This window comes from Phyllobates terribilis, unplaced genomic scaffold, assembly GCF_046119375.1.
Source record: "Phyllobates terribilis strain yellow unplaced genomic scaffold, ASM4611937v1 Scaffold_7__3_contigs__length_470593459, whole genome shotgun sequence".
In the NCBI taxonomy this organism is placed as follows: domain Eukaryota; kingdom Metazoa; phylum Chordata; class Amphibia; order Anura; family Dendrobatidae; genus Phyllobates; species Phyllobates terribilis.
Genome location: NW_027362767.1, coordinates 114,093,870 through 114,113,225, shown reverse-complemented (window position 1 = coordinate 114,113,225; position 19,356 = coordinate 114,093,870). Strand labels below are relative to the sequence as shown.

The window sequence follows — 19,356 nt, the reverse complement described above, 5'->3', positions numbered from 1 at the left end:
ACTGGTCACTGGCACAGCACCACCTGCTTCATGGTCCTCGTGCCTCTCCCCATTACCCTTGGCACTGACATTTGCTCCTGCTAGGGGATCCTCAGCAACATCACCCCGCAGAGTGACATGGCTGAGTTCTCCTGCACCTTCCAATACAACAACATCATCATCATCATCATCATCATCATCACCATCATCATGTAAAGCATTGACATTCACATTATTAGCATTAACCTTACCAACCGTATCAGATCGGGGAGGGGTGTCAGGGACATAATAAGCAAACATCCTCCCCAAATCAGTTCCCAACAAAACATTTGCAGGTAGGTTTTTGGATACTCCCACTTCCTTCACCCCACTCCCCGCACCCCAATCAATAAAAACCCGGGCCATGGGCAAGGGGCATCGGACGCCCCCAATCCCAGTGACAGTCAGGGTCTTTCCTGGAATAAGCGCTTCAGGGGACACCAGTTCGGGTCGGATGAGGGTTCGTTCGGCCCCAGTGTCCTTGAGGCCTACAGTGAGAGTGTTCCCCACCCTGACAGACTGAAAGTTTTCACAGGCCCTCCCAACCGGCCCACCCACCAAAAGAACTGAAGCATTAGGCCCTGGGGCCTTGGATGGGGGGTTCTTCCTCTGCTTCTCTGGGCAAGTGGCGCTGAGATGACCAGTCTGGTTGCAGGAATAACACCTGCGGGCATCGGATGCAGGCAGGGCCTTGGCAACGGGAAAAAGGCCTCCGGAAGGTCGGCTGGCAGGGGCAGGGATGGTGGTTGATGGCTTACCCCCTTTCCAGCTGGCGACGACCGGCTTCCGCACCTCTGGTCTCCGGTTGGCCTCGTAGGTGTCTGCGATCTGCGCTGCTTTATTGGCATCAGGTGGCTCCCGATCCATCACGAACTGCCGTACCTCAGTCGGACACAGATGCAGGAACTGGTCTTTCACCATCAGGTCCTTTAGCTGCTCAAAGGTGGTCGCTGACAGTCCTTGGATCCACTGCTCAAAGTTGATTCTGAGCCCGTCTACCACATCACGGTAGGTGTCCTGTGGTCCACGTTGGAGGGTTCTGAATTTTTTCCGGTAAACCTCCGGAGTCAGCTGGTACTTTTTTATCAGGGCCTGCTTGACGGCCTCATAGTCTCCATCCTGCTCTCGAGGGAGGGAAGCAAACACCTCCAAAGCTTTTCCTCTGAGCCCTGGAGTCAAATATCTTGCTCATTGGTCCATGGGCAGCTGATACTGCCTGCAGGCCTTTTCAAAGCCTCGCAGAAATGTGTCCAAGTCCCCATCCTTTTCCATCACAGGGAAGTGCTCAGGACGAGGTTTAAAGCAGCTGGCACTGTTGGACTCACGGGTCTGCGTAGAGGGCGACTCCTTCTGAATCCGGGCTAGCTCCAGCTGGTGTTGTCGGTCAGCTTGTCGCTCAGCAGCCTCTCGGTCAGCTTGTCGCTCAGCAGCCTCTCGGTCAGCTTGGGCTTGTCGCTCAGCCCGCTCCTGGAATTTCAGGATCAGCTCCAGTCGTCCATCATGATTGTCTGTGGCGAGCTCCTCCAAGGCCATCTGCAGGTGGGGGTCCACACTACCCTGGTTGCGGGTATGGCTGGCAATCACCGGTTGGACCCCGGCAGCAACACCATCCGGGCCCTGGCTGGCCGCCCCCTCATCAGGGCTCTGCTGTCGGACGGGCTCTGCAGCATCTTGTAACAGTTCAGAAATCATTTGTTCTTTGCTTTTGCCGTGGGGGTCAATGCCTTTGGTTATACATATTCCAGTAAGAGTGTCCTTTTTCTGCTGGTGATACCAGGACTCCCCAACTACGACCATGATCACCAAAATAAAAATAGAAAAGAAAAAGCGAAGAAGGGTAGGGGTAACTGCTACACATACAGTATTGTCTCAGATCTAATAAACACTGAGTTCGATCTTCAAAACTTTTGTGCAAGTTTTTAGTGAGAGGAATGATTGCTCAAACCAGATCACTAATGTCCTATGATCCCACCGCTTGCCACCAATTTGTCACGATAACAACACCCACTCTTGGGTCAGACCTTGCAGCTCTCTGGCGCCCCCTTATCCTGCTGGTCAAACACGGTATTGACAGAGGATAAGCACGGGTGCAGCTGCTCTAATTTATGTCGACTATTGTGGCACGTGATGTGACAGGACGTATATATACCACCAGTTCCTTCCAGGAATGTATATATACCTCCGACCAGCCACCCTCAAACCACAATATCACATAAATACTGGTATACTGCCACCACCGATCGCTTAACAGGTGGATCGGGTACCTGGTAGGTAACGTGAATTAGCGGGTGAGGAACGTGTTTGCTCGACATAGGACAAGAAGAAAGAAACTGGTAAATAATTAATGATTTACTCCCAAAAGGTGGGCAGTGTTTACAAAATATATACAAGATATTATAAAGGAGACAATTTACATGTATGCATAAACAGTTATTAAAATAAAAGGGATAAGTAATAGCAAAACCTGCTTCACAAGGTGATGGTCTCAGATTCTGTGGGGGGGACGGCTCCCCAGAAATTAGACTTGATTCCTTCACGCAGCGTGTAGTGCATGCGTCGGCGTCCCTGGTTGGAATGGGTTGAAAAATGGCCGATCTGGTTTTTAGCAAGCAGCCAAAACTCTGGGGAACACCCCTTATTTACCTTACAAGGGGGCTCGGCTTTGCGAGCCCACCCGGCTGCAGAAGACCTAAAAAATCCTTCAGATTCCATATCTTGGTGTGGGGGGGTCCCACATCCAAGAGGGAGACATCATCTTGACCGTCACCAATATTCATGAAGATAGATATTAAATATGAAACCTCTATGACGCTCAGACGCTCAGAATCCATTATCTCAGTTCCCGGTCCTTCCTCAGTTATGCAAGTTATACTATTGTAATGGGAAAAAGGTGAGCATTCAAAAAACGTGGTTCCGATGTTTCTGTCAGACCTGTGCGTGATTAAAATTGGCATAAAACGTTTGTACAATTAAACAATGGGATTTTTTGGAGGGATTTTACGGTTTGTACCAGCGCTTGCCCTGGACTGAGGTTTTATGGCGGGTCATAAAAATTCCTGGTTTGGGGAAAAGCAAAAGTGAGTTCTATGTCTTCACTTACAAACAGATAGGGGGTGGGTTTTTTTTTTCTTTTTTAAAACATCTCTCATTTTTTACAACTCGGGCAAAAATACCTTTTGCCTGACAGTATTGTATTGTAGGATTATCGGGATATCTATATGACGCGCCCCCTGGGCCTGTGGTGTGCAGGGGATACCCGGAGCCGGATCGCTGGGGGTTGTAGTCCTCCGTGGCTGTGAGCCGGTCCGTGCCCGGGGCGGTCAAACCAGTGGCAGTCTGAGTCTGATAACAAATGTCCGACTACGCCACCCATGGATTGCGGTCAGTGGGGACCGCCGCTGCGCTGCAGACCGCTGAGGCTGATGTTGTATGCGCAGCCAAGTATGGGATAACTCCCCACGGGAGAAGTATTGCCTCAGGGCAGCTAGTGTGGATGATGGGAGTGATGGTGTGAGCGTCCCAATACTGATGGTGCTGGTGCGGCGATGAAACACAGAGACGTGTGGTGCAGTTCAGGGTCTTTACTGATGGTATAACACAGACCCTCCCGGGAGTACTGGTTAGCAGTAGGGGCCTGGTCAGTCTGTAAGCAAGTAGGATCTCCCCTGGCCAGGTGGAGTTGTAGGCCTCCCTGACTATCTGCACTCTTTCCTGGCTACCTTGCTCTATGCGGGTAGAAGTAGCCCACGTCCCTGAGTATACCGTGTGGTGCTCACCCGTATGGCCGGTGATTGGGGCCTTCCGTTAGCCTCCGCTTCACGATGGCGGTGCTGGTCCCTTGCTTGTGACCGTGCCTCCGGGCTTCTATGGCCAGAGGACATGGAATCCCCTGCCGGTTGGATTCTGCTTGTGGACCTGGATGTCCCCACAGCCTCGGACTCCGTGTCCGGGTTTAGTGTCTTCAGCCAAGGCGAGCTTTCTAGCTTCCAGCCTCTGGCACTCGCTCCTGCTCCTACAGAGCTCCTAGTTCTTGCTTTCCCTGTGTCTGCTGTCCTCCAGACCTGACTGCGTCTCTGTCTGGGACTCTCTCACCTAATCCCGCCCCAGACCCAGTTTATAAGGGCAGATTCCTCCCCTCCCAGGTCTGGGCGGGCGGTGTTGCATGCTTAGGGCTCCTGACCAGAGAAACCTCCCACTTGCCCCCAGACATAATATTTCTATTACTGTGGCAACCAGACCCCTGGGGTGTCACATTCCCCCCTAGTAAATTTTAGTACTCCGGGACTAAACACATTTTTAAAGAAACATAAATGCAGGGTATAAGCAATAATACAATAACATATTTACAAGAAGCTTTAGTTCTTTAAAGGTCACGGCGTGTCCGCAACCGGGTGTCCATATCACCCAAGGTGAAGTTTGTGAAACAAGAGGGCGTCCATGTCACCCAAGGTGAAGCTTTAAGCGAAGTAAGGGACCTGTCCAAAGCAAACCCCTTGCGTTGGCCTTGGGCGTGGCTGCAAGGCTGAAGCTAGCTACTTTGGACCGCAAGGAGGCCAAGCCAGACAGGTTTTCTCTTCCGCGGCCGTCTTTGCAAGAGGCACAATGTGCAACTATCTACAAAACTGTTCCGGTTATCCAGCGTCCATAACCTGTTAGTCCAAATAAATCTGCAGGGTAACTGAGAAACATAATTAATAACAGGCAACAACAAAAACCATAAACATTTAAACAGATAAATTCACAGTGCATTAGTTTAGATTTTCCAGCGAGCGGGCATCTGACCTCTAGAGACTCTAGTGGACCTACGGAGCTCACTAACTGGTCCTGCACTACAGGGTATAGGAGGTGTTATGGGTAAGCTGGGCAGCTGTCTGCGCACTCTTTGGCTCACTAGAGGCACGGCAGGCTCACTACTAGCAGAGGGTTGATCCTCCTGCGCTGCTGGTGTGGACTCTTCTGCCTCCTGGGCCGGCTGCTCTTCCAGCTCTACCTGGTATTCTGTAGGCACCTGAGGGGCTGGCTGGAGAAAGGTGAGGACGGGCACCACGATAGCGTTGTTTACTTGTCGCCAGGACCGGGGAAAGTCACCGAGTACGGTGCTGATCATTTCCTCCTTTTCCTCTACGGGTTGAGGGTCTTCCTGATCTTCATCCGTGCTTTGCAACTTCTCGGGGCACTTTTTCAGGTGGTCTCTGGAGACAGTGGCTGTGGTCTCTCCTCCATCCTTGCTGATGACGTACACCTTTGGATTATTGTGGCTTGAGGGCAGTACGGTGTACGGGTCCTTTTGCCACTGGTTGTCCAACTTATGGAGCCGCCTTTTTCTTTTCAAGACCTGCTCTCCAGGTACCAGGGGAACAGCGGGAGCATGTTGGTTATAAGTCCTCTCCTGCCATTCTCTTGATTGACAGAGACTTCGCTCGACACTCTCCTGTACTTTCCGGTACTGCTGCTGCCGTTCTGTATCCCAGTCTGCCTCTGCCATATCCAGGTCAACAGGCAGCTTACCAGGTCTTGCTCGCGTTAGGTAAGCCGGGGTACAGTTGGTGGAACCCACCGGGATGTGGTTATACAGGTCCACCAGATCGGGCAGTTTTTCAGGCCACAGACTGCGTTCTTCCAGGGGCAATGTTTTTAGCAGATCTATCACCACCTGGTTCATCTTCTCGCAGAGTCCATTGGTTTGGGGGTGATAGGGCGTTGTTCTTATCTTCTTGCAGCCATACAGGTTGCAGAACTCCTGGAAGACCTCCGCTTCGAAGGCTGGTCCTTGGTCCGTCAGCACTTGGTCTGGGTACCCGTGTGGGCGGCAGAAGTGCAGCTGGAAGGCTCTGGCTGCTGTCTGAGCCGTCAGGTCTTTGACAGGGACCACCACCAGGAAGCGGGAGTAGTGATCCACGATGGTTAGGGCGTAGACATACCCGCTTCTGCTTGGAGCCAGTTTTCCATGGTCCAGAGCGACCAGTTCCAGCGGCTGCCTGGTGATGATGGGCTGCAGGGGAGTCCTCTGGCTGGCACGGTCCCTTCTTCTTAGATTGCACGGGCCACAGTCTCTACACCACCTCTCAATGGCTCCTCTCATGCCTATCCAGTAGAACCGTTCACGCAGCAGGAACTCCAGCTTCTTCCATCCGAAGTGCCCTGCCCCATTGTGGTAGGCCTCCAGCACCATAGCTGCGTCCCGTCTCGGTACCACAACCTGCCACATCAGTTCATATGTCCGGGAATTGACCATTCTGCGGCATAACTTCTCCTTGTAGAGGAACAGTGTAACATACCTGGCGGCGTCCTTGCATGGTGGTCCATCTCCCACTGTGCAAGAGGGCGCACTTGATCTCCTGTCCAGAATGTCTCTCTGGCTTCCCTCCATGCTGTCTGTTTGTGTCTGTTTCTGCTGCTTAAGGGCGGCGCCCGATCACTTCCTGCCTTTTGTACCTGCTGTGGGTCACACCCCTTGTGCGTCCTCAGCCTATTGCTGTCTGTCACTTGGTATATAGCTCAGCAGCTCCCTTCTATCCCCGCCTGAGCATAGTGTTTTCTTTCAGTGTGTGCTTGCACTCTGAAGGTGCCAGGTCCCGTTCTGTGTTCTCTTGTCTGCCTATCCTGGAGGCTGTATTTCCAGGCCTGTCTGAACACGCTCCTAGCCTGTTCGTCCTGCCTCTCTGGGGGCCGTATTCCCAGACCCGCTCCTGTATCCCGCTGCAGTGTCGGTCTCCTCCGTACACTCAGTTCCAGTCTGAACTCTCTCCTATCCTTTACCTGTTTTGCCTCTACGTCCGTTCCCTTCCTTTTTCTGCAGAGTCTGAACTCGTACCTAACTCCTGCTTGTTGTCTCTGTACTCCCGTTTGTGAGTTTGTGGTCCACTCGCTACTTCACTGCAAGTACCCTGTGGGTGTCTGGCTCTGCCTTTCCCTTCCTGTCTGTTCCGTGTGAACAGAGCCCTGTCCCCCCTACTCAGCCTAGCCTGCTCTGACTCCTTTGCTCACCGCTCCTGCGGTTCTAGCCTGCTCTGACTCCTTGCTCACTGCTCCGGCAGTCCTGTCCTGCCCTGCTTCTGCCCGCTGCTCCGGCAGTCCTGTCCTGCCCTGCTTCTGCCCGCTGCTCCGGCAGTCCTGTCCTGCCCTGCTTCTGCCCGCTGCTCCGGCAGTCCTGTCCTGCTCTGCTTCTGCCCGCTGCTCCGGCAGTCCTGTCCTGCCCTGCTTCTGCCCGCTGCTCCGGCAGTCCTGTCCTGCCCTGCTTCTGCCCGCTGCTCCGGCAGTCCTGTCCTGCCCTGCTTGTGCTCGCTGCTCCTGCAGCCCCGTCCTGCTCTGTTCTTGCCCACCGCTTCGGGCGTTCCCTCTCTGCTGTGGTTGTCTACCGCATCTGCGGTTCTGTGACCCAGTCTGTACTGGGTCTTAACCTTTCTGTGCTCCAGCCCGTCCTTTCGGCCAGTACCTCCCTGCCTGCATACTCGCCTGTATCCACCCATCTGCATACCTGCCGTGTTTGCTTATATCCACCAGTCTGTGCCAGCCTAACCTGCCTGTTCCTGAGTCCCAGTGTGTACTGGGTCCTATCCTGCCTGTGTTCCTACCTGCTAGTGCCTCCCTGTCTGCACTCTAGCTGTGCTTGCCTGTACCCCTCTACCTGTATTGTTCCTGAGTCCCAGTGTGTACTGGGTCCTATCCCGCCTGTGTTCCTACCTGCTAGTGCCTCCCTGTCTGCACTCTAGCTGCGCTTGCCTTTACCCGCCTGCCTGCATACCAGTCGTGCCTGCCTATACCCTCCAGTCTGTGCGCCAGCCTAACCAGCCTGATCCAGTAATCCCTGTGTGGGTCAACCCCCGTGTCCGGAGTTTGACCTGGAGTAGCACCTGGTCCCTCTGCCCGGTTTCTCCCTGGTGCACTGGCGTCGTATGCCGTCGTGCCATCTTGGTCGGATCGGCCAGATACTTAGTCACGCCCCTCCAGGCACTCTCCGGTTCATGGTCCAGTGGAATCACTACAATCACACGCACACGCCGCTCAGCCCGGGCGTGTGCATAACAAACAGTCTGCTCTTCTCCGTCCACAGTTGCTTGGTCTCTTCCGGAGCGTCTGGGTCCAGGCGGGCGTCAGTCTGGGTCGGCATCTCCTTCACCAGACGGACTGCGGGGTCACTGTCTTGCGTCTCCGCCCAGTTGTAGTGGGGTAAGGGGTTGAACATAGCGGATCGCTGGCCCCTCACACGGTGGGAATACTGGGTAATCCCATGACGGTGAAATGCAGGGAGTTCGATCTCTTCCAATTCTTCTGGATCCTCCCCTTCGTCCGGTAGGTTTGGCATCCTGGACAGGGCGTCCGCGTTGGTATTGGAGCGTCCTGCCCGGTATTTGATTGTGAACTCAAAATTGGACAGGCGGGCCATCCATCTCTGCTCCAGGGCACCCAGTCTTTCAGTGTCCAGGTGTGTCAACGGGTTGTTGTCCGTGTACACGGTGAACCTGGAAGAGGCAAGGTAATGCTTGAAACGTTCGGTTACTGCCCACACCACTGCCAGGAACTCTAGCTTGAACGAGCTGTAATTCTCAGGGTTTCTTTCCGTGGGTCGCCGTTTTCGGCTGGCGTAAGCAATTACCCGTTCTCTCCCCTGCTGGATCTGGGACAGTACGGCTCCTAGCCCAATGTTGCTTGCGTCCGTGTGGAGGATAAAGGGCTGGCTGTAATCAGGGTACGCCAGGATTTCATCCCCTGTGAGGGCCATCTTCAGCTGGCGGAAGGACTCCTCTTCCAGCTTTTCCCATTTGAAGGGTGGCTTCTGGTTTTTGGCCTTCCTGGACTGGCCTATCAGGAGGTCCTGCATATGAGCTGCCTTCTTGGTAAAACCGGGAATGAATCTTCGGTAGTAGCCTACCAACCCGAGGAACTGCCGCACTTCCTTTATGCTGGATGGTCTTGGCCAGTCCTTAATCACTGTGATCTTGTCAGGGTCGGGGGCTACTCCGTCAGCACTCACCACGTGTCCCAGGTACTGTACCTTTGGCTTCAGTAGATGACACTTTGAGGGTTTTACCTTTAGGCCATAGTTTGCCAGGGCTTCAAACACTTCTGCCAGGTGTTCCAGATGGTCCTCATACGTCTTGGAATAGACGATGACGTCGTCCAGGTATAATAGGACCGTCTCGAAGTTCCGGTGTCCCAGACAGCATTCCATCAACCGTTGGAAGGTTCTTGGTGCGTTGCAGAGCCCGAACAGCATACAGTTAAATTCGCTGAGTCCCATCGGGGTGGTGAATGCGGTCTTCTCCCGGTCCGCCTCTGCTACAGGAACCTGCCAGTACCGCTAGTGAGATCCAAAGTAGAGAAGAAGTTAGCAGATTTTAATGCAGCTAAGGACTTTTCTATCCTTGGTAACGGGTACGCATCTTTGTGTGTGATACGGTTGACCTTCCTGTAGTCTACACACATTCTCATGGTGTTGTCTTTCTTTTTCACTAAGACTAGTGGAGCTGCCCAGGGGCTACTGCTGTCCCTGATTACCCCAGCCTCCTTCATGTCTTTTAACATCCCCTTGGCGTGTTGATAGTGTGCAGGGGGTACGGGTCGGTATCTCTCCTTTATGGGAGGATGGTCTCCCGTGGGGATGTGATGTTCTACCCCCTTTACTCACCCGAAGTCCAGCGGGTGTTTACTAAACACTCTCTCGTACTCTTGGACCACCCGATAGACTCCCTGTTTTTGGTGTGAGGGAGTGGAGTCAGTACCCAAATGCAGTTGCTGACACCAGTCCTCCATTGGTTTCTTAGAGCCGTTACCTTCCTCTGGTTGAGATGGAGGCAAGGGTTCCACGGCCTGTACAGAGTTCTGGTTGATGGTGAACAATTTGGCTAGCGTGGCATACCGGGGCAGGAATACTTCTCTCTCCCCGATATTTATGATGCGGACGGGCACCCTCCCATGGCGTACATCGACCACCCCCCGTGCTGTCAAAATGGTGGGCCTACTGTCTGAGTAGACGGGTTCTACCATTGCTTGGTAGTCTCTACCTCTTAGACCAATAGCTGCCCGGCACCAAATCATCATCTCACTTTTTGGGGGCATGGCAATAGGGAACGGGTCACACATTCTCACGCTACCTATCTCACCACCAGATAATTCCACCTGTTGCCTCTTCATCAGTGCCCGGATCTCTTTTTGGAGGACACGCTGCTGGCTGGAACTGGCGTTCTTGGCAACCTGTTGCAAAATAAGAATCACCTCTGCAAGACAGTTTTCGATTACGTTAGTACCTAGGGTTATTTTTGGGTGACTCTCGCGACGGTCAATGTCCACAATGATCAGTCCTTGTGCCTGCAGTTCAACTTTACCGACCTTGATGGTCACTTCTTTAAATCCTATCTGTGGCACGCGCTGACCATTGCTGGCGATAATGCTCAGGTCGTCATCTGGGTAACGGGTTATGTCCGAGTCATTCCAGTACCGCTTGAAGAGCACGTACGGGATGGTGGTGACCTGTGACCCGGTGTCCAGTAGGGCACTCATAGGAATGCCGTCCAGTACCACAGGCAAGACCGGACGTCCCCCTACGTATTTATCACGCCAGTTTGATGGGCCTGATGATCTTATGCCTGGGGGTTGGCCCTCTACCCCAGGTTGTGCCCGTTTAAATGACAGTACCTTGCCATATGTCCGGGTTGATTGCAGCGGCGGCAGATGGGTCGTCCGTCCTCGTTGTATCTGTCGCTGGGTCTTCCTCTGGCCGGTGGAGTCCTCCTCAGTCGGCGCCATGGGACGTCCTCCGGTCCGGATGCCAGCTGGATCTTTCCTGGAGAAGAGACCTGTAAAGACTGCACAGTTCTGGTTAGCGCGGCAACGCTCTTAGTCAGCTCTTGGACCTGATGGTGCAGGTCTGTAGCCGGGTCATTGTTCAAAGCCTGCGCATCAGCTCCCACAGGCCCTGCAGAAAAGGGCGCCGCGTCCTGGTGATAAGTGATAGCAGGGCGCCTGTGGGTCACAGCGCCACCTGGTGCAGGTTCTCGGAGCACCCGGATGGCTCTGTCCTTGAACTGTGCAAAGTCCAGGTCAGGGTCCTGTAAGGCCATTGCCCGCAACTGGGTTCGGTGGGCATTGCACAGTAGACCCTCAATAAATTGTTCGGTCAACAGCTTGTCTTCATTTCCCACGCTGTCAGGGTCTGCCTGCTTAATGGCTCTCAGGGCCTCTTGTAGGTTTAGAGCATAGTCTCTTATACTTTCATGTGCCCGTTGTTTGCACCCGTAAAATCTTAGTTTTATCTCGGCTGAGGTTCGGGTGTCAAATGTGTCTTTCAGCCGGGCTAGTATTTCTCTGACAGTCCTCTTCTTCCCAGATGACCAGGACTTTACCTCCCTTTGGGCTGCCCCGATTTACTGGGCCACCAGGATGCTTACTTTTTGCTCTTCCGTGAGGGGGTATACCTGGAAGAGGCTATCCAGTTTTTCCCTAAAGTCACTCAGGGTATGTGACTCCCCTGAGTACTAGGGTAGCCAGGTTGCCCCCGGGATATAGGGCATGGTGAATGGCATGACCGCTGCAGCGGTTGCGCTGGCGGCCGGTGTGGCGGTGGAGCTCCCCTCGGTATCCGACATCCTCCTTCCCCCCTAGTGGACCGTGGCCTACCTTGCGATGCTCTTCTTCCGTAGGCCGCGGCTCCGCAGTCAATCGTCGGGGTAGAGGACCTGGCGTCGGGTCTCGCGCGCTTTCGGCGTCCACGCCCCTCTTCTTCCCGTGCGGCGTCCTGTAGATGGCGTCCGATGGCGGGAAGCAGCTGCGGATGGCGGGAAGACGGCAGAAGACGGCGGGAAACGACCGAAGATGGTGTCCGATGGCGGGAAACGGCTCCGGACGGCGGGAAACTTCGCCACAGGTAAGTATAAAAGTCTTTTTTCAGGCACGCAGTACCCGGTGGTTGCGGGCGCGAAATCCTGCCGACTACGCCAAAGTTGACGCACCCCCTGGGCCTGTGCTGTGCAGGGGATACCCGGAGCCGGATCGCTGGGGGTTGTAGTCCTCCGTGGCTGTGACCCGGTCCGTGCCCAGGGCGGTCAAACCAGTGGCAGTCTGAGTGTGATAACAAATGTCCGACTACGCCACCCGTGGATTGCGGTCAGTGGGGACCGCCGCTGCGCTGCAGACCGCTGAGGCTGATGTTGTATGCGCAGCCAAGTATGGGATAACTCCCCACGGGAGAAGTATTGCCTCAGGGCAGCTAGTGTGAATGATGGGAGTGGTGGTGTGAGCGTCCCAATACTGATGGTGCTGGTGCGGCGATGAAACACAGAGACGTGTGGTGCAGTTCAGGGTCTTTACTGATGGTATAACACAGACCCTCCCGGGAGTATTGGTTAGCAGTAGCGGCCTGGTCAGTCTGTAAGCAAGTAGGATCTCCCCTGGCCAGGTGGAGTTGTAGGCCTCCCCGACTATCTGCACTCTTTCCTGGCTACCTTGCTCTATGTGGGTAGAAGTAGCCCACGTCCCTGAGTATACCGTGTGGTGCTCACCCGTATGGCCGGTGACTTGGGGCCTTCCGTTAGCCTCCGCTTCACGATGGCGGTGCTGGTCCCTTGCTTGTGACCGTGCCTCCGGGCTTCTCTGGCCAGAGGACATGGAATCCCCTGCCGGTTGGATTCTGCTGCTGGACCTGGATGTCCCCACAGCCTCGGACTCCGTGTCCGGGTTTAGTGTCTTCAGCCAAGGCGAGCTTTCTAGCTTCCAGCCTCTGGCACTCGCTCCTGCTCCTACAGAGCTCCTAGTTCTTGCTTTCCCTGTGTCTGCTGTCCTCCAGACCTGACTGCGTCTCTGTCTGGGACTCTCTGACCTAATCCCGCCCCAGACCCAGTTTATAAGGGCAGATTCCTCCCCTCCCAGGTCTGGGCGGGCAGTGTTGCATGCTTAGGGCTCCTGACAAGAGAAACCTCCCACTTGCTCCCAGACATAATATTTCTATTACTGTGGCAACCAGACCCCTGGGGTGCCACATATATTGGTTTCTTTACGTGCAGGATGGGAGTTAGTACTCTTATCCACTAATAACTGATTCCTGGGGGTTTTCTGGACTATAGTTTTTGTTGATTCCAGAAAGGAAGCTTGATAGCCTTTCTCTAAGAATTTATTTGTGAGAATATCTGCCTCCATTTCAAAATCCTGAGGATGTGAACAATTGCGGTGAAGTCTGGTATATTGGCTGCGGGGTATGTTTAATAACCATTGAGGTAAATGGCAGCTGTTCAATGGAATGAAGCTGTTTGCATCCGTGGGTTTTGAATAGGTACGGGTCTGTATTTGTCCTTGGTCTATATATATATTTAGGTCCAAGAAATTAATTTGGTTAGGGCTGGTATGGGATGTGAATTCAAGGTGAAAGTCATTATTATTGATATCTGCCAGAAAATGATTAAGTGAGATTTGGTCTCCTGACCAAATAAATAGGATGTCATCGATAAATCTTTGCCAGAAGACCAGGTTCGTATGCAGCGCCCCCCCGGGGCAGATGGTCGATTGTTCCCATCTGCCCACTTAAAGGTTTGCGTAGCTAGGTGCGAACCTGGTCCCCATAGCAGTGCCCCATTGCTGGGTGTAGTAGTGCCCCTCATGTAGAAAAAAGTTGTGGGTCAGAATGAAATGCATACAATCCTTTAGTAACGAGATTTGTTCTGGTGGGGTCTGGCTCAGGGTCTCTAAAAAATGTGCTGATGCTTCACAGCCTTTGTCGTGCTGTATAACAGTATACAGTGAGGTTATGTCTAGGGTGCCTAGAATATAATTATCCCTCCATACTATTTTATTTAGTAATTGTAGGACGTGTTTTCTGTCCTTGAGATATGATGGAAGTTTCGGAACAATGTCTTGGAGGTGGTGGTCTATAAATCTGGATAAGTTGGAAGTAAGGCACTGTATGCCTGATATAATAGGTCTTCCTGGGGGGTTACAAAGTGATTTGTGAATCTTGGGTAGATAATAAAAGACGGCAGTTTTCGGGTGGGGGATATTGATGTATTTGAACTCCTTTTTATTTATATAACCGGAGTGCAGTCTCTTTAATGTGAGTTTCTTTAGCTCAAGTGAATATGTGACGGTGGGGTCATGTTGTAGAATTTTATAGGTGCGTGTATCGTTCAGGATTCTGGAAGCTTCGTTTTGGTATTGGATCGAGTCCAGAAGTACAATGCCACCACCTTTGTCGGCTGGTCTTATGACAATCTGTTTGTTGTTCTGAAATTGTCGTATGGCTTTATATTCTGATGTTGTCAGGTTGTTCTTAAATTTTGCACATTTTTTATTACTTATGTGGCGTATGTCAGTGATAATATTTTTTTGAAAACTCAATAGGGCTTCTGAATACTCATTTAGGGGGTTGAAGTTGGATTTATTTTTCAGTTCGGTGTGCACATAAGCCTCATTTAGTTCGCCTGTGCCGTAATTTTCTATAATTGGTTCCTTTTTCAAGAAATGGTATTGGGTGTAGGAGGCGCTGTAAAGCTAGTCACTAGCAATGGCAGCGAATTTGTGGACAGGGAACCACGAATGTCCGAGTTTGAACTAAGTCAAGGTAAAAATGTAAAGATATAAATTCGCGCTAATGGTAGTGAGATTGGAGAAAGAAGGGGAGAGATGCTTGGTTAAAAGAATTAGACTTTTATTGAGATACACAGGCGATATAAAATTGCGTGTAAAATAAGGGAATAGTTTAAAAATTGGTGTTAAGTATCACCAAGCTCAATATTGGTGTTAAGTATCACCAAGCTAAATACACACAATGGATAAAAAGGTATTAATAAATAATAAATAAAAAATAAGTAAATGGATAGTTGGATAGTGTCTTGCTTTTCAAGTTGTCAAGGTGCTCAATATGAGTGGTTGATTTTAGGAGACTTGATTGATGGCTCCTTGTGGTAGGCGGAGTGAGGTTAAAGGTAGTGGTACCTGGGATGAAGACAAGCTGGTTAGGGTTTTTTTTTGGGGGTGGGTGAGTGGATGACCAGTGGTCAGTGATATACCAATGGAGTTACCTGCCAGGTAGGTTTGCAGGGGTGGTCCAGAGAGGTCTCAGGGATGTCTCAGGATAGTTGGGGTTTCTGATAGTAGTACCCGTTAGATGGATGCAATACGAGGCTCTGGCTGCAGCAGGACGCTCAGGCTATGCCAGAGGGTCGGCGTCAGTAAGCTAAGGTGGTAGTTGTATTATTATAGACGGAGTGGTCAGTGGTCACTATTGGCTGGCTGTATAGTATTGGCTAGGTACCTGTCTTGGTGTAGAATTCCAGAGGGGGGTGCAGCAGGAAGCTCTGGCTGACAAGTCTGTGTCAGATAGGACTAGCGGTAGCTGTGCTGAAATTGTAGGGAAATACCTTTTTATCCATTGTGTGTATTTAGCTTGGTGATACTTTTTCAAGAAATGTTTTTTAATTGATAGTTTGCGCGTAAACTGTTTTATGCCAATAAATGCTTGGAATTTCTGAAATTTGGAGGATGGGGCATATTTAAGGCCTTTGTTCAGCAGGGAGATTTCGTTCTGTTTTAGTGAATATTGACTTAAATTAAAGATACCTTTGTTTAGGGTCTTTTGTTCACTTATCTTCTCGGATTGTTTTTTCTTTTTGGCGAGTTTCCCCTCCCCCCCTGGTGCCTCTTTTGGATCTTTTTTTGTGGCCACCTGATAAAAATTTGATCTGCTGGTTCTTTTTCTGACTTGAGGAGGATTACCAGTGGTTTCAACACAAAGTGTTGTGGGGTTTTGAGAGCGGTTACATGTATGTGAGTCAGTCGGGGGGGTTTCGCCATAATCATTGAGGAGATCAAATTTATTCTGGGTGCTAATGGGGGTCGGTGGGGATAGTGATAGTGTTATTAATTGGAGGATTGGGGGTATTAGGTGTGGGGGTAGGTTGATGGTGGGGTGTATCGATGTTAGAATGGTGAGTCAGAGCGGATTCCCCTTCTGAAATAGGATAGGTGGAGAATCTGTCCTCTGAGGTAGGGCTGGTGGCTCCTACCTCATCAATGATTTCATATCTATTATTTTCTTTTTCACAGTATCGCTTGTTAGTTGGAATGGCATCTCTACCGAATTTACGGCGTTTCTTGTCAATGATGTCTTTTTCCTTCTTGTTAATCTGATCCCTGATGTTAGTGGATAGGCGAATCACCTCAGGGAAATCCTGATACGGTTTTATTTCATTAAAGAGTTCGGCTATTTTTATTTTACTTTCCATTACTTGTTTTCTCCTTTTGTCGATGATGAATTTTACTGCTTGTTGGGAGAACATTTTGAACATATGTTCCCATTCCAATAGGGTGGCTGGGTCACCTCTATTGCCTGATAGGGGTTTTGAGACAATTAGGCCTCGTGGAATGCTATCATGTGCTAAATATCGTTCCAGCGTAGCTATTTCCCATAGGTCTCTCATTTCTTTTAAAAGGAGTTGTTCTAGTGTTTTAAGAGATTCCTTAATATTATTCATTTTGTCATTGTCTGGTGGACAAGATTGTTGGTGATGTGGTATGTAGAAACATTTTTGGATATTCAGGATGCGTGATTTCCTGTCGCTCCAGAGGTCTGCCATTGTTTTACACAAGGGTTTGTGGAGAGAAGAAGGATTAGTATAAACCTACTGTGCTGCCTCTGTGGTGGTTAAAAAGTAAATGCAGGAGAATATAAAAAGGCAGTGGCGCTGGTAGGTGGTCGATTAGGCTGGCTGCAAATTCAGAACAAGAGCCACTACTTGTCCAGATGGAGCCAAAAGGATCCCAAAGTAGATATGTAAATAGGTAAATTTGCGCTGCCCTAAGGACCGGGATTGGGGAAGATCTCTCACTGATAAAATAAGTGCGCTGAATTTAAGTTGGTCAATGCATATAATTAAAAAGATTAGTTTATTAGATATAAATGAGAGTTAACAATAAAAGGATAAAAGCATAAAATTAGGATCATATGATTTAGAGTAAAACAGTAGATATAAGGGTAAGGTCCCAGTTGAGATCCAATATGATCCGGTTGTTTTAGAGGGGTACGCCTTGCTTTGTACTTAAGATCTCTCCCAGGCAAAGATTTCAAAAGAGTCAGGTTTAAGAATGTGCGGATCAAGCTCTTTTGAAGAAGCACCAAGAATTTGGTAACCATAGGCGCAGTGGTCAGCCTAGAAAACTTAGTGTAGCAGGTGAAAAACACATTATGATTGCTTATATCCCTTCAAAATCTGAAGATGTCCAGCAGTGCCATCAGAGAAGAACAGACAGTGGGACCCGGCTTTTTGCCGGCACCAGTTGTCACGTAGATCATGTTTTATGCAATCTTCCAGTAGGAGAATATATACAAGTTTGTGTATTTTATACAAATTCTGACATTTGTGAATCGGAATGTGCTGGGATTGATTCCTGGCCGGGAGCACATGGATATTCTGAAAAAAATCCTTGCTCCAGCAAAACAGGTGAATGATTCCAAAAATAAGACACAGTACTTGTGACCGTTATAGGGATTGGAGTCTTAAGAATTATAAAGGAAATAAAACAGTGTTTTTTTCTGACACAATACAGTTGTAACTACTATCAGGTAGTGGATGTAATTAGGAAACATTTCTTGATTTTACATACAGATCCTGTCCTTACACAAATATAGAAAATGGCTGTAAATTTGTATCCAAAAGAGGTTTAACAATCAGCAATAATGTGTCTCCAAGCAACAGGTTCCTTTTTTTAATTGGGTAAGAAAATACAATTGTAATAAAACAATTTTGAGGCTTAAGTACACAAAACAGTACTGCTCATATGTGAATGTGTAGCACCCCGAGGGCTCGGTTGCTACAGAGGTATTGCACCTCATCCAGATGTGCGATATCTCACTTCCAGGTAAGGATGGAGTGTGGATCAGGACCCTGACACCTGCATGCATTACACCACATTTCCAGGGGGCAGGGCGACCGATATGCTCCAAGTAGAGCACGACAGTCCCTGTCCCTGGCTGGAGTGGGGGGAGGGAACACCGAGGAAGGGGGGACCCTGTAGTGCATAGGAGGGAGAGGGCTGTTCCTGGGTGCACCTAGTCGGAGGTATAAAAGGTGGGCACCATCTTAGTTTAGAGAGTCAGTTCAGACAGAGGAGAAGAGAGAGCAGGAGGTGGAGCCGAGGCTCTGCATGGGCTCTGCTCCGCAGGCAGGCCTAAGAGAGAGGCCGGAGCCTGGAGGAAGCAGAAGGAAGGAGAAGGAAGGAAGAGAAGAGGAGGAGGCTCCAGGAACAAGGAACGAAGGGACCCCAGGGGTGTGGACCGGCGAGTCGTCACCGCATGCCCGAATCTACCTGCGTAGGGGGGTCAGGCCAAAGGGGGAAAATGGTCCCCGAAACTAGTGGAGGCGGGGAACTACCCTCAGCTAGAAACCGGAGGCTGTGACATTTCATGTGGTTCAGCCCCTCGCTACACCCGCTAGGAAGGCACCATATAGGGTCAGGGAAACTGGCGCCAAGGTTTACCAGAGAAGGCCCGAGGCAGCCGGACAGAAGCGAGGTCACTGGAGGGTATGACAGGCCAGAGAAAGGACACACAAAGGGGGTCCTGTGAAACGCTCCAAAGTTATCTGGGAGTAGGCCGAGCCCCTCACCTGGTGAGCACAGTGCGACGAGGGACGTTATGACCAGCTGTAGTAACGTGGATAAAGAACTGTGAGTAAATACCCTAGACTGCATTACAGGACTCTGTGTCGTTACTGCTGCTCCCGCGCACCATCACCCCCAACATCTGCACTTGCTGCCCTGAGGCTATACTCTTCCCATGGGGAGTTATACTATCCTCCGCTGCCCTCCCAACACCAGCCTCAGCGGTCTGCCCTGCAGCGGCGGTTCATTCTGACCACAATCCACGGGTGGCGTAGTCGGACATTCGGTATATAGACCGCCATTTGAATTGACCACCCTGAGCCATGGGACCGGGTCCCCGCCACACGAGGACTACAACCCCCAGCATCCGCAACAGGTCCGGTTCCGGGTATCCCCACACACGCGCGGCCCAGGGGGCGCATCAAATGCCATATAGATTCATTTGAAAATTGTGCTAGTAAGTTCATTGTCTACCTGATAAACAGTGAAGTCATAACATATACTGTATGTTGGTCCATCAAGGTCATTGTGTAAATGGATAGAGGAGCATATTTACAATGTCCAAAATCCCAAAAGAAGTGTGGCAGGAGCATGAAGACACATTATGCCACCCCACAACTTACATCAATCCTTGGAGTAGGACCAATGTGACATTGCTTCTTGAAGGCCTCTTTACCAACACAGTCCAGATGGAGACTGGAGGCTGGAGTGAAGCAACAGAGGCTAGAATTGTGGTCTATTCTCTATCGGTGAGTC

The 19,356-nt window shown here is 50.8% G+C and overlaps 1 pseudogene; it reads right to left on the bottom strand.

Moving 5' to 3' along the window:
• Positions 1-19,356, bottom strand: part of LOC141155382 (protein transport protein Sec23A-like) — a 77,020-nt pseudogene that overhangs the window by 29,328 nt on the left and 28,336 nt on the right.